Source organism: Coffea arabica, chromosome 5e, assembly GCF_036785885.1.
Source record: "Coffea arabica cultivar ET-39 chromosome 5e, Coffea Arabica ET-39 HiFi, whole genome shotgun sequence".
NCBI lineage: Eukaryota > Viridiplantae > Streptophyta > Magnoliopsida > Gentianales > Rubiaceae > Coffea > Coffea arabica.
Window position 1 is genome coordinate 15,316,446 of NC_092318.1, and position 12,014 is coordinate 15,328,459.

Here is a 12,014-nt window from a genome sequence, read left to right on the forward strand (position 1 = left end):
GGCAGAGCCGAATTCACCAGGAGCTCGTGTGCGACTTGGGGATTCTTGCAGCAGTCATTGACATTGACTTCCCACTCCGGGCACCAATGTGCCCCCGAGTGCCTTTTGTCCTCCCCGGCTGCAAGAGAAGGCACATGGTGGAGGTTGAATAATGAGGACCCCGTGACGGGGTTATCCTGGATAACGGTAGCACCTCGACCCAGGCCCCGAGGTTGAGAGGCTATGGTTATCCCATGGGATGGAATTCCCACTGGAATGGACGCTCTGGACCTTCCCGGCGTGCCCGAGGTGTGCGACCCTTCGCCAATGATCACCACGGCAAGCTCGCGAGTGCCTGCCGCCGCAGTGGTCTTCTTAGCCGGCTTGGATGAGGACTCACCAGCGTCCTTGCGCTTTTTGGCTGGCCTCTTTGCCACCTCGACCTCTCCCGAGGTTATCAGGTCGGAAACCTTCATTACTGCAAAGCACGAAATGAAGTTAGTTAGAATTCAAGGAAAACGAACAAAAAAGTGAGAAATGAAAAAGTACAAGGTATGTGAAGCCTAGTGGAGATGAGGACGGGATGGTCCGAGCTGATCAAGGCTTGGCTGAGCTCGCCTTTCACGAGCACTCTTTCAGTGAAGTCCCAACAGTTAATCTTCAGGCCCGACCCCGTCAACTTTTGGAAGTTGCGTTCTTCTAATTTGCCCGGGGAGGTTTCTTTGACCGAAGTGGGAGGTCTCCACCAGAATCTCCTGGGGAAGTCCTCAGCCGGGACAAAGAAAAAGTTCCTCTTCCACTCCTTTATTGAGCTCGGGGCATCATATACCAACCTTGGAACCTTGTTCCCGAAGTAGAACCACCCCTTCTCGCTCCCGCTGTTCTTAAGTGAATAACAACGGCGGAAGAGGTTGACGTTCGGCTCTATCTCTTGATGTCGGCAGAGTAGCTGGAAGCCGACGAGGATGCGAATTGCATTTGGGGTGAGCTGAGTAATCCTCACCCCCCAGTACCTCAGGCAGTCCCGAAAAAACCTCGTAGTTGGCATCCTGAGCCCGGCCTCCAGCTGTTCTATGTAGATGGCTACCCTACCCTTTGGGGGCAGGGCGGTGGAATGATGTGGGCGCGGCAGGTAGATACTGTAATCCCTCCTCCACGGGTACTTGCGGATCATCTCGGCTATGGAAGCTTGGTCCACCACACTGATGAAGGCCGGCATCTGGCCATAGTTTAGCGTGGCCACGTTTGGAGGAGTGGAGGGCTCCTGTACACCTTCGTCCCTAGGAACTTCATTCCCGAGGTCATCATTGTACAAGACCTCGGGCTCGACCTCAATCTCTTCGGCCTGTTCTTCCGGAGATGTAGCTCGGCGAGATGCCTCCGCACCTCCTCCCCAGGCTCGGTAAGACGCTACCGCACCTCCTTCCTCGGCGTCGGATGCAGTTCTCTCCTCGGAAGGGTCGGGCCTCTCTGTCTCGGTGAAGTCAGGCCTCACCGTCTCTTTGTATGTGCGAGCTGTTCTAGCCATTAATACAGAAAGAAGAAGTGAACTTACTTAGGAGATCCGGAGTGAAGAAGTTGCTGGAGAAGACGTGGTTTAGAAAGATTGCCGAAGTGAAAAAGCAAAGAGACGGAGCTCTGAGGTGGTTTCAAATTTCGGTAAAGAATGGAACGGTGAAAAGAAACCCCTATTTATAGGCAACAGGGGGGAACCGAAGAGACGCGATCTTTGGGATTCCCTAAAGCTCTCTCTCTCCCCTCATTAATGAAGGTGCTGTTCACCTGACAATCGATCGTATTGATCCGACGTTAAAGCTGCCAGCCCCCGTTTCACCTTCCCCCAGTCACATCTACACAGTCGTGATGTGTCCTTGCCATGTTCCGTGTTCTACATGCGCGTCAGCCTCGGGAAGTGACGACCTTGGGAGACCACGACCTCGCTCTTCTCGAAGCTTGGGGGGCTTAGTGAGGATGGTCATTTCGGCTTATGGAGTGCCTCCTGAAGTGCCACTTCGGCTAGACCTGTTGGTTTGGAACCCACCTCGTTACCACTTCGGCTAAGATCGTTAGCCGAAGTGACGCTTGAGTATTTGATAACTGTAGAAAGGTACGATGTGACTCCTGACACATCTGACACCTGGGAAGGCTGCTCTGATACGCCGCCTGAACCTGACAGATGTCCCCTCACATCTCATAAAGATCAGTCAAGTCTACCGGATGCACTGACCATCTCAGATCTTTAGGGACACGTGCCGGCAGTCCCTCTCTCCTATTTTTCCCCTATAAATTCTCAACATTTCTATTGAGAAAGGGATGATGACCAATTCTCTGGTAACATACTACTCCCTTCTAGTATACTACCTCCTTACAACCGAACTAACTTGAGTTTCGGAGTTATACCGGGGGATCCAGCCCCTCTTATTACCCAAGCAGGTGACCACGTCCAAGAGAGTTGCCCAATATAAAAATACCTCTCCAGCTCGGGTGACTTACTCCAGCGGGACGAAAATCACCTCATCAATTACCTTAGGAGCGGGAATAGTAGCCAAGAGGCAAAGAGTAAGGTCTTTGTTGAAACTTCTAGAATGGGCAAGAAGCAAAAGAGCAGCTCGGCTGCACCCAAATAAACTCCCCTAATAATTGGTTGAGAGAGGACCCCAGCACACCCAATCTCTATCTTAGAGGATATAGCAAACCAAGGTGTCACAATCACCTCAGTGGGACATGAGAAGGGGAAGTCTCTTCAACCCCATCCTCCAATAATTGTATTGGCTTTCTTCTGGAATAGGTACCCCGCTCCCTTTCTGAAGCCTTCTAATCTCGAAGTGAGGCATCTCGGGGAGCACTTTTACTCACCTTAGCAGTTCAGAATCAATGATAGGTGCCAAGATCCTGGTACAACTTGGGAGTTACTCCTCAACTCGGTGTTGCCTAGGAATGCGGACTGCACAAAACAACTACCTAGGCCTAAGCTCGGGGACCATTTGGCCATCGCTTGGGCTTCAGCCATTGCTTTCATAGTTGACATGTTCCACAAGTATGCTTCTTGGTGGGATGCTCAATAGTCAGTTGCGCCTCTATTGAAGAAGGTGGAAGTCTTGGAAAAAGAATTGGCCGAGGCAAGACAAGAGAGGGATCACGCCATCATCGAGGCCAATTCTCTCAGGGCAACCTATGAAGAGGAGCAGAAGAGGTTCCAAGAAGAAAGAGTGGCCAATGAGGTGGCACTGGATAAAACTCGAATCGCAACAGTAGAGGCCTTCCTCAAATCCGAAGGTTTCAACAAGGATCTTGGCGAGCTAACCACCCCAAGCTTCATGTTTTGCTTCATCATGGCCATTAATAAGATAGATCACCTGCTGTCCAAGGAGGAGCTTGAGAAGATCAAGGCCCACGCCAACTAGACTAAGGATGCCAAAGAGTTGTATGATCAGATGGCAACTGACATCCAAGTAGGAAGAGATCTAACAAAGGTGAAGAACAAATTCAATTAGTGACTCGTCAAGTTTGAGGTTCAAGAAGATGACGAGGACAAGGGGGGAGATCAATTAGGTGGCCAAGGAGATATCGAGACCATGGAAGGAGCTGGCCCCACTGAGATGGGTGACACTTAGTTGTGTCCCTAATCTTGGTTTTTTGTATTTGCGACTTTTTGAAAATTTAATGAATACAATCTATTTTTGTTTCATCTCATATATTTTTCCTTGGTATTTTATACTTAGTCTCCTGCCCCTCTTCATTTTTAACAATAAATGTAAATTTTTGTTGAAAATAAACCGAACTAACATTCCATTAATGATTGGTCCACTATCATGGATGATACAGCTTGAGATTTTCTAAGAACAATGCTAATTTCTAAACTAAAATGAAAAGGAAGTTAAATAAGAAAACCAAAAAAAAAAAATGCAGCAAGCAATGAGTCTAAATTATTTATTTATATTTTTGGCCGTGCGGAATAGAAGACACAATGTGTACCTATTTTATGTTTTAGGAATTTAGGACATTAAATGGGAAAGAAAAGGAAACTAGAGGTCTTATTCCATCATCATGCGGCTCTTTTTCGTTATTTCGCTTTTCAAAGACAGGCCACGAGAGGATTAATATTTCATGAGCAAATTGTCTCGGCAGGATCAATGCAAAATCAATTTACGGTGACTATTTGCTATTTTGTGCCATATTTTCATTGAAAATTGCTAGCCTGTTGTAGCCTTTTGAGTGTTGGATATAGTTAGAAACCCAAACCATTCAATTGTAACCTTATTTTACATTGACAGTCCTCTATTTTATGTTAAGTCGTTACTGAACCTTGGGAAATTGTAATAACCTGTGGCATTAAAATTTTATTTTAATTTAATTGTGTTGGAGGAGAGTACACGAACAATCTCTGATCTTCAAAAATAACCACCTTGGAATTGACAGTTACTAAAAAGTTCGGTAGGGCTGAGACGCGTAGAACGCTCTCTTTAAGATGATACGCGCCCCTACGGTACTTTTCAAACCGATGCAGAAGGTCTAGCGCGCCGCCTCTAGGATACAACAGCCCAACTCTATATTTGTTACTTCCCTTTGATCTGCACAACCAAGAGAAGCAGAAGCTTCCCAATATCTTTCTTTGCCCAAAGAAAACAGAATGAAGGAGGAAGAAATGAGTGTGAGGAGGATAGTAGTTTAGAATGGTCTTTTGTTGAGACAAGTGTGTGTCAAATCCTTTAGAGAACTCCACTATTTATAGGCTACAAAATCTTAAGTAAAAGAAAATCCAATGTGTAACGGTTTTTCATATTAAAAAATAGTTAATTGGTAGAATTTGTAATCGAAAGAGTTAATTCACATTTGAATGGGTTATAAAGACTTATTCAAATAATTCTTTTGTAACTCCCACAATAATCATTTTGTAACTCCCACAATAATCCTTTTGTAACTCCCACAATAATACATTTGACCAAATAATTCTTTGTAACTCTTATTCAAAAAAGTAACTCACAATTATAACTCCATTCAAAATGCAATGTAACTCCCACAATTATAATTCCCATAACTCACCAATGAATACTATTGTAACTCCTTGAAAAGATTTGGCCAAAAATTAAGATTTTATTAAAATACACCAACAAATTGTTCTTGATCCATCAAGAGAATATATCATGCTTTTTCATATCAATGAAGATGCTAAGCAGCTACTATCAGGCTTCAAATCTTTTTCTGCCATATTCTTGATAATTTACTTATATTAACATGACAACAAAAAGAGAGGCATCCTATGCATACTGTTGCTTTTTTGAAATTAGGAAAATGAAACAAACCGCAATTATTTTTTTCATGAAAAAAATGCTTGTAATAACTTCATAATTACATAGGCATGCTGAAGGCAAGAGAGATAACCTTTTAAATCTAAAAGGTACATAATTAATGAAATAAAGGTTATAAAGCACAAAACATTTTACTTTGAGTTTACTAATTGAATTAAGGTGTGAAGAAGTTAGTTGTTCAGCTCTTATTTGTTTATTAATAACAACTAACATTTTAGAAGTGAGGATGTTGGACTAGTGTTTTGTTAATAGCAGCACTCTATTTTCTATGTCATCTTTGTAAATAGACAGTAAGTGAACTGCAACTAAGTTCTTTAGGTGCAAATATGGATGGAATATTCGATGTATCCGGATGTTGTACATTTTGGGATTTGATGTAACTTTTGGTAATCCGATGCAAGAATTGGATTATTATTATATATTGTTAAGATGAAAGGTTTCCGCACTTTCTTACATTCGTGGATGGCTAGTAATATATTAAGCTTGGAACGGGTATTGACTTGAGTCCTGACGAGAGTTGGGCAGGCATCCCGCAAATACCCTTTGGTTCGCCTTAGGGAGAAGTAGGGTCGTCACAGTTGGTATCAGAGCTTAGGCTTTGGATCCCTGTAGTGTATCCTAGGCTTAAAAGTTTAGGATGTCGGACTGTGGAACAGGTTAGGAAGTTAAGTGACCGCTTGTGAAAAAGAAAATTATAACCCAGGTTTGAATTAGTGGATGACAAGGAGTCTTGATCTTATGTGATACATGTGGGATAGTACGAAATGATCAGATCTAGTTTATTGAATATATCTGGACCTACATGAGCTTTTACTTTTAAGGGTAAGCTATGGGAGGCAAGGGTGATATTAAATTGTCTCGGGAAGCATTACGGTGGTCTATTATCGAGAAAGACTTAAGAGAGCATTGGAGAGATAGTCCAATTCACAGAACTAGGATTTCATGTGATTTTCAAAGGATTTGCTCGCGCCCAAATAATGGGGTGTTAACAGTGGTCGATCATTAAAAGTGGCTATTCGAGAAAACTAGGGTGATTTGAGGGGATAATCGAGAACTGAGGGTAATTGCGGCCTACTAGAATTCCTGAAATGGAGATTGAGATACTTAAGGAACGAGGAAGACAAAGTCCCCTTGTGAGAATTTTTGTTTTTTTAAAAAAAAAAAGCTAAGAATCGACTTGTTAGGGTAGTGCCCGAAATTAAAGACAGGATAGATAAGTCGATGGTTGGGTGTCTTACCTTGGTTGAACAAGTGGAGAATGACAAGATATTCGATAAGGGACATGAGATTTAAAACTCCTAGTGCTGGAAATGAAAATGATCCTACGGAGGTAGTGAAGACTTTTGGCCCCGCCAATCACTAAGTTAGTGATTTAAACTATTTTAATAGTTTTGCCAAAGATAGACGGGGTGACGCTCGCTTAAAGGCCATTGCATCTTGTATCTTGTTTCACTATGTTTCCTATCTTTTGAGGCAATTAAACGTTACTTATGACATGCTTGACTTTACTGCTTTATGAATTCAAATCCATGATTGGGTTGTACACGTTTACGATTATTTCGGTGTCTTCCCTTTTATTCTTGTATTTGTTTGGCGTGATAAAGGTGTCACTTTTCAAACTCCGTTTATGTGCACTCACTTTATGTCATGCCTTTAAACATGTTAAATTTATGGGTGGCCAACGGAGTGAAAAAGGATCGAGGGCGAGGGGTTAAGTAACTCCAAGCTCAATGAGGCAATTATAGAGCGACTGCTAGACTGAACCAAAACCCTAGAAATGAAGGAAAATAATCGCGTAGTTATTGCTATTAACTAGATGATTGATGCCCTAGCACGATTAGTGGAGCACTAAAGCTCTAAACCAATCAACCACTCTGGGGACCAAGAGAGATGTGAAAATGGAATGATTCTTGATGTCCGCCTATCTAGGTTTTACGGAGAACCTAACCTCGAAATAATAAGATTGATTTGAAAAGATACAATACGGCACTAATGAGACTAAGAGATTATGATGTCCTCTCGAACAACTTCATAGACAAGTATGGGAGAGTGAAGTAAGACATGAAAACTCTATATTAAGGAATAGAGTCCCCGTATCTAGTTGTATTCGTGAGTAATGGTAGTAATTTTATGGAGACTTAAGAGCTCACCCATGTTTAGCAGAGAATAGCTAAGATTTATCTTTCGGGATGACCTCTAAGCGAAAGAATGAAAGAGTAATATGGCTTGAATTTCCATTATGAACAGCTACTCATTTTGATCCTTTGATTTGCCTGACAGGCTAGCATCCGAGCTAAGCCAACTGGTGAGATGACAACTTTGGAAGAAATGCGTAAGGAAATGGATATTCTTCGAAATGAGGTAGAATTTCAAAAGAAATTGGCTGACTACTGGGAAGGACGGTGGAAACAAGAATACGCAGAGAAAACTGAGCTGCTACGTAAAAATATAGAACTGGAGAAGGAATACAAGGAAAATTCTCAAACTGGTCAAGCCGTCACTTCTCACACAAAATGTGGATACTGTGGCAAGATGAACCACACTGAGGACAAGTGCTGGTTAAAGCAAGGAAAGTGTCTGTGGTGCGGTAGTATCAAGCATAAGATTTCGAATTGCCCCAACGCATTTAAAAAGAGGAAATACTCAGTGGCTAGCTAGATTCGCCACAAAGTAATCGAGCGTCAGAAAAGGGGTCTAAGTACTGGAAGTTTTCGAGTGGGGGTAGATAACTCCACTCGAGAGATAGAGGTTGTAGCGTTACCCTAGACTAGACTAGCACTTTTGGGGTTTTAATCTTTTGTATAAAGGAAAGTCTTTTGTTATTTTGTATCTTGGCAACTTGACACGTTTTGGTACAATCTTATTGTTTTCCTTTTCCTTTTGAAATGATTTGATAAACCTATCCCGAATTGATGCAACTATTACGATTTTTCCATGACATATGGAGATGTACCTTATTTTTAATTAATCTCATGGTTTATATATATACAGTTACACTTTGCCCTACACCTTTAGACTGACAATAAGACATGAACAGTAGTAGACGTGATCGAGATTGTATATGAGAGGGTAGGCAAACTTGAGATCTTGGAGATGACCAGGGATCGTGACCAAATCGAGAACTTGGTGTTGAAGTTGAGACCCAATGTTTGATTGCCAAGTTGATATATTAATACTGTGAGACTTGGGTTAGTGAAAAGAAATCCTTGGTAGATTTGAAGAGCATAATGATTGAGGGATCGGATATCATATTTGGAATGGAAGTTTGAGGCTATATATATATATATATATATATATATATATATATATATATATATTTATATATAGATTAATCGAGACTTGAACGATGTGACCATTAAAAACAAATACTCCATTGTCTCACATAGCCGGGGATTTTGACCAATGGTAAGGAGCCGTGATATTATTCAAGTTAAATCTAAAGTCGAACTATTGCCGGTTGAGGATCCTAAAAACTGATGTATTTAAAATCACTTCCAATTCAAGATAGGGACACTTTGAACCTTCAATTACGCCATTGGGTTGACCAATGCACTAGCAACAACTATGACCTGAATGCATCAGGATTTTAAATCGTAATTGGATTAACCTGTGGTGGTATTTATCGATGATTTGTCGATATATTCTAGGGTTTGAGAAAATCATGAAAGACACTTGATGATAGTTTTACAAGTCTCGAGAAAGCATCAACTTCCATTAAGTTCAATGAATGTGAGTTTGATTGAAAGAAATAGCCTTTCTAGGTTATACAATATCTAAGGAGGGAATTGTTATTGACTCAACTAAAGTGGAAGTTGTTTAAGAGGAAATGACTAGAGAATCCTACTGAAAGTTGGAGTTCTTCGAGGTGGTTGAATATTACATTTGGCTTGATCAAGGACTTTTCTAAAAATGTAAGATTTGGGAAGTTATTTAGGATTCCAAATGTGAGGAAGAATTTTAAAGGTGAAAAGTGTTTAATCAATGCACTTGTGTTAGCCCTACCGGGTGGAGGAGATAGTTTTGTGATTGATCCAGATGCTTCAAAGGATGGTTTAGAATGTACACTAACGATACATGATGAGGTGATTGTGTATGCCTCTAGAAAGTTAAAACATCATGAGAGGGAGTAGCCAACTCATGATTTGGGGTTAGTGGCTGTAATAATAGCGTTAAAGAAGTGAAGACATTACCTATATGAGGTAGACATGAAACCGATTAAATTGCTATATGACTTGGAATTTAAATTACCTATTAGAAAGAAATCAAGATTTGATTGCTAGTCGAATGAATCAAGATTGTGAAGAATGGGTTGGAGAACATAAGTTGGTGATTCATTTGATAGACTGAACCATTTATTGTCCCAGGTGTGAATTTCAAGGACGAAATTCCTTTTAAGGAGGGGTGGATGTGAGGACCTGAAAATTTTCTTATTTTTATAGAATATTACTGGGTTATTTAAATAATTATTCACTCATTTTCTCCGAATTATTTATTTTCGACCATTTTAAATCCATTTATATGGAACAACGTCTCTTTTATAGTTTTAAAGCGTTTTGTTGAAAAATCTACTTTTGAAAATTTCTTTAGTTCGGAATAACGAGTGCACGTTTTCAAGGCTACACTTGGATCGGGAGTGTATCAATATTGGAGAATTAAGAATGATCAATAGTAAATCAAGAAAGATTAATTGAGGAATTAATACTAGACTCATGTGAGGATTCGTAAAATTCTTATTTTTTAAAACACTATTTTTGGCTCATTTAATTATTTATTTGGATATTTGCCCCGAATATTATTTTCTATCCTTATTAGATCTAAATACGTGGAATTATAGCTTCATTATATTTTTAAAGTGACTTGTTTCAAAATTTAATTTTTTGGAAGCTCGTTTAATGAAAATAGTGAAAACATGTTTGAAAATTTTAGCCAATTGGGAGTACAATAAGCTCGAAAAATTGGAGACATGTACAATGGTCCTAAAATAGGTAATTTTAGGTTTAGGTACTCAAGTGATAGTTAGTGGTACGATCGTTATAAGAATTTTTCGAAGGTTTTACTCTATCGCGCCTAAATTGGAAATACGCGTTTTCATGCGTGCGATTAATTGAGGGACTTTAGCCCATTATTTTGGGGCAATTAAGAGAGAATAAAATTTATATGAATATAAGTGTATTAGAGGTTTAGTGTACTAGTGAAATAAACTCGAAAGCGATCGAGCACAAAACGCGCGCGTACGCGCACTATTAGAGAGTTGACTTTTGCACAAATATGGGCCACACAAATGAATCTTCCTTAGAAAGCTAAATTTGATCAAAATACTCTCTCTCCTCACCTCTCTTTGGCCGGCCAACTCAAGGGAAAAGAACACCATTGTTCTTCAATTTTCTTCACAAAACTTCACCAATCTTCATCCAACTCACACCAAATTTCACACACACTTAGCTCTACACTTGGAGACCTTATTAAGCTGCAAAAAGGAGCTAACATTCACGGTTTTACTGGAGCAAAAAGGTCCGAAAATCATTGCCTTGGACATCAACTAGAGTAAGTGATGATCTAAACTTAGAAACATGGTTTATAGAAGTTGATTTACACTTATGAGCTTAGTTATTCATGTGGGTGGCTTGTTATTGTTGGAAAATTTTAAAGGTGGGCTCTATGAACTCCCACTCTTGGATTGATGGCTGATGTGATGCTTGATGATGGATTTAATGTTGGTTTAGTGCTCAAATTGGTAGATTAATGGTGGCTAACTAGTATAAACTTCAAGGATTGCATGGTTAAAAAGTTTCCAATTTTACCCCTGTTTTGATCGTGCCTCTTTTTGCGAAATTATGAGGTTTTGATGGCTTGTATATGATTTTTATATGTTGTATCGATGGTGTATAAAGTTTTATCGAAAAATATTGAGGTTTGGTTGGTCAAATGGATTAATCTTGCAAAGCTAGTAAACCTGGAAAATTTTTCCCGTAATGCTCAGACAGCCATCTTGTTTCATCCATAACTCTGTCCTCCAACATTGAAATCAAGTGCCGTTAGTGGGGTTTGAAACTAGACATTCTCAGCTTTCCAACGGTATAAAATACAATCCCTAATTCCACCCGAGTAGTCCGTACCAACCGTTTAAAAGATGTCTGTCCTGTTTCTCTGTTTTCCTGGAACGAAGTTCAGAAACTGCAACTTGAGGCTCGAATTTGAGCTAGTTGTGTGCTGAATTTCAAAACAATTTCTCTGTGAAATTATAGTTTTATGAATTTATTTTCTAACGCCACCAACCATGCTTAATTCCGAGTTGAATTGAGTGATTTGTGATCAAAATATGAAACCTGCCCTATTCTTGAAAACCTTAAATTTTGGGCAGAATTGATGCTAGACTTGTGTAGACTTGCCAATTGAGTTTCTTGGCGTTAAAACACTTACCAAATGTACCATGAATGTTCCTTAGGCTTTTTCTACACAAATGAACCAGGTTTGAAGGATTTTTCTTGGCCAAATGTTTGGAATTGGAAAACAAAAAACTCAAGGCAGTTTTGCCTTAGGATTTTTCGAAACTTTGGTTGATTGGTTGACTACCTTCCCGAAGGTATTTTTCCATGAAATTTGATAGAGGGATACCGTTTATATAGGAGTATTATACTGCCGAATTTGGTACCAATCCGAGTCCATTTCACTGCTCAACTAAATTACCAAAGTTCAAGACTTGATTTTGGAAAACCCTTGTTTAAC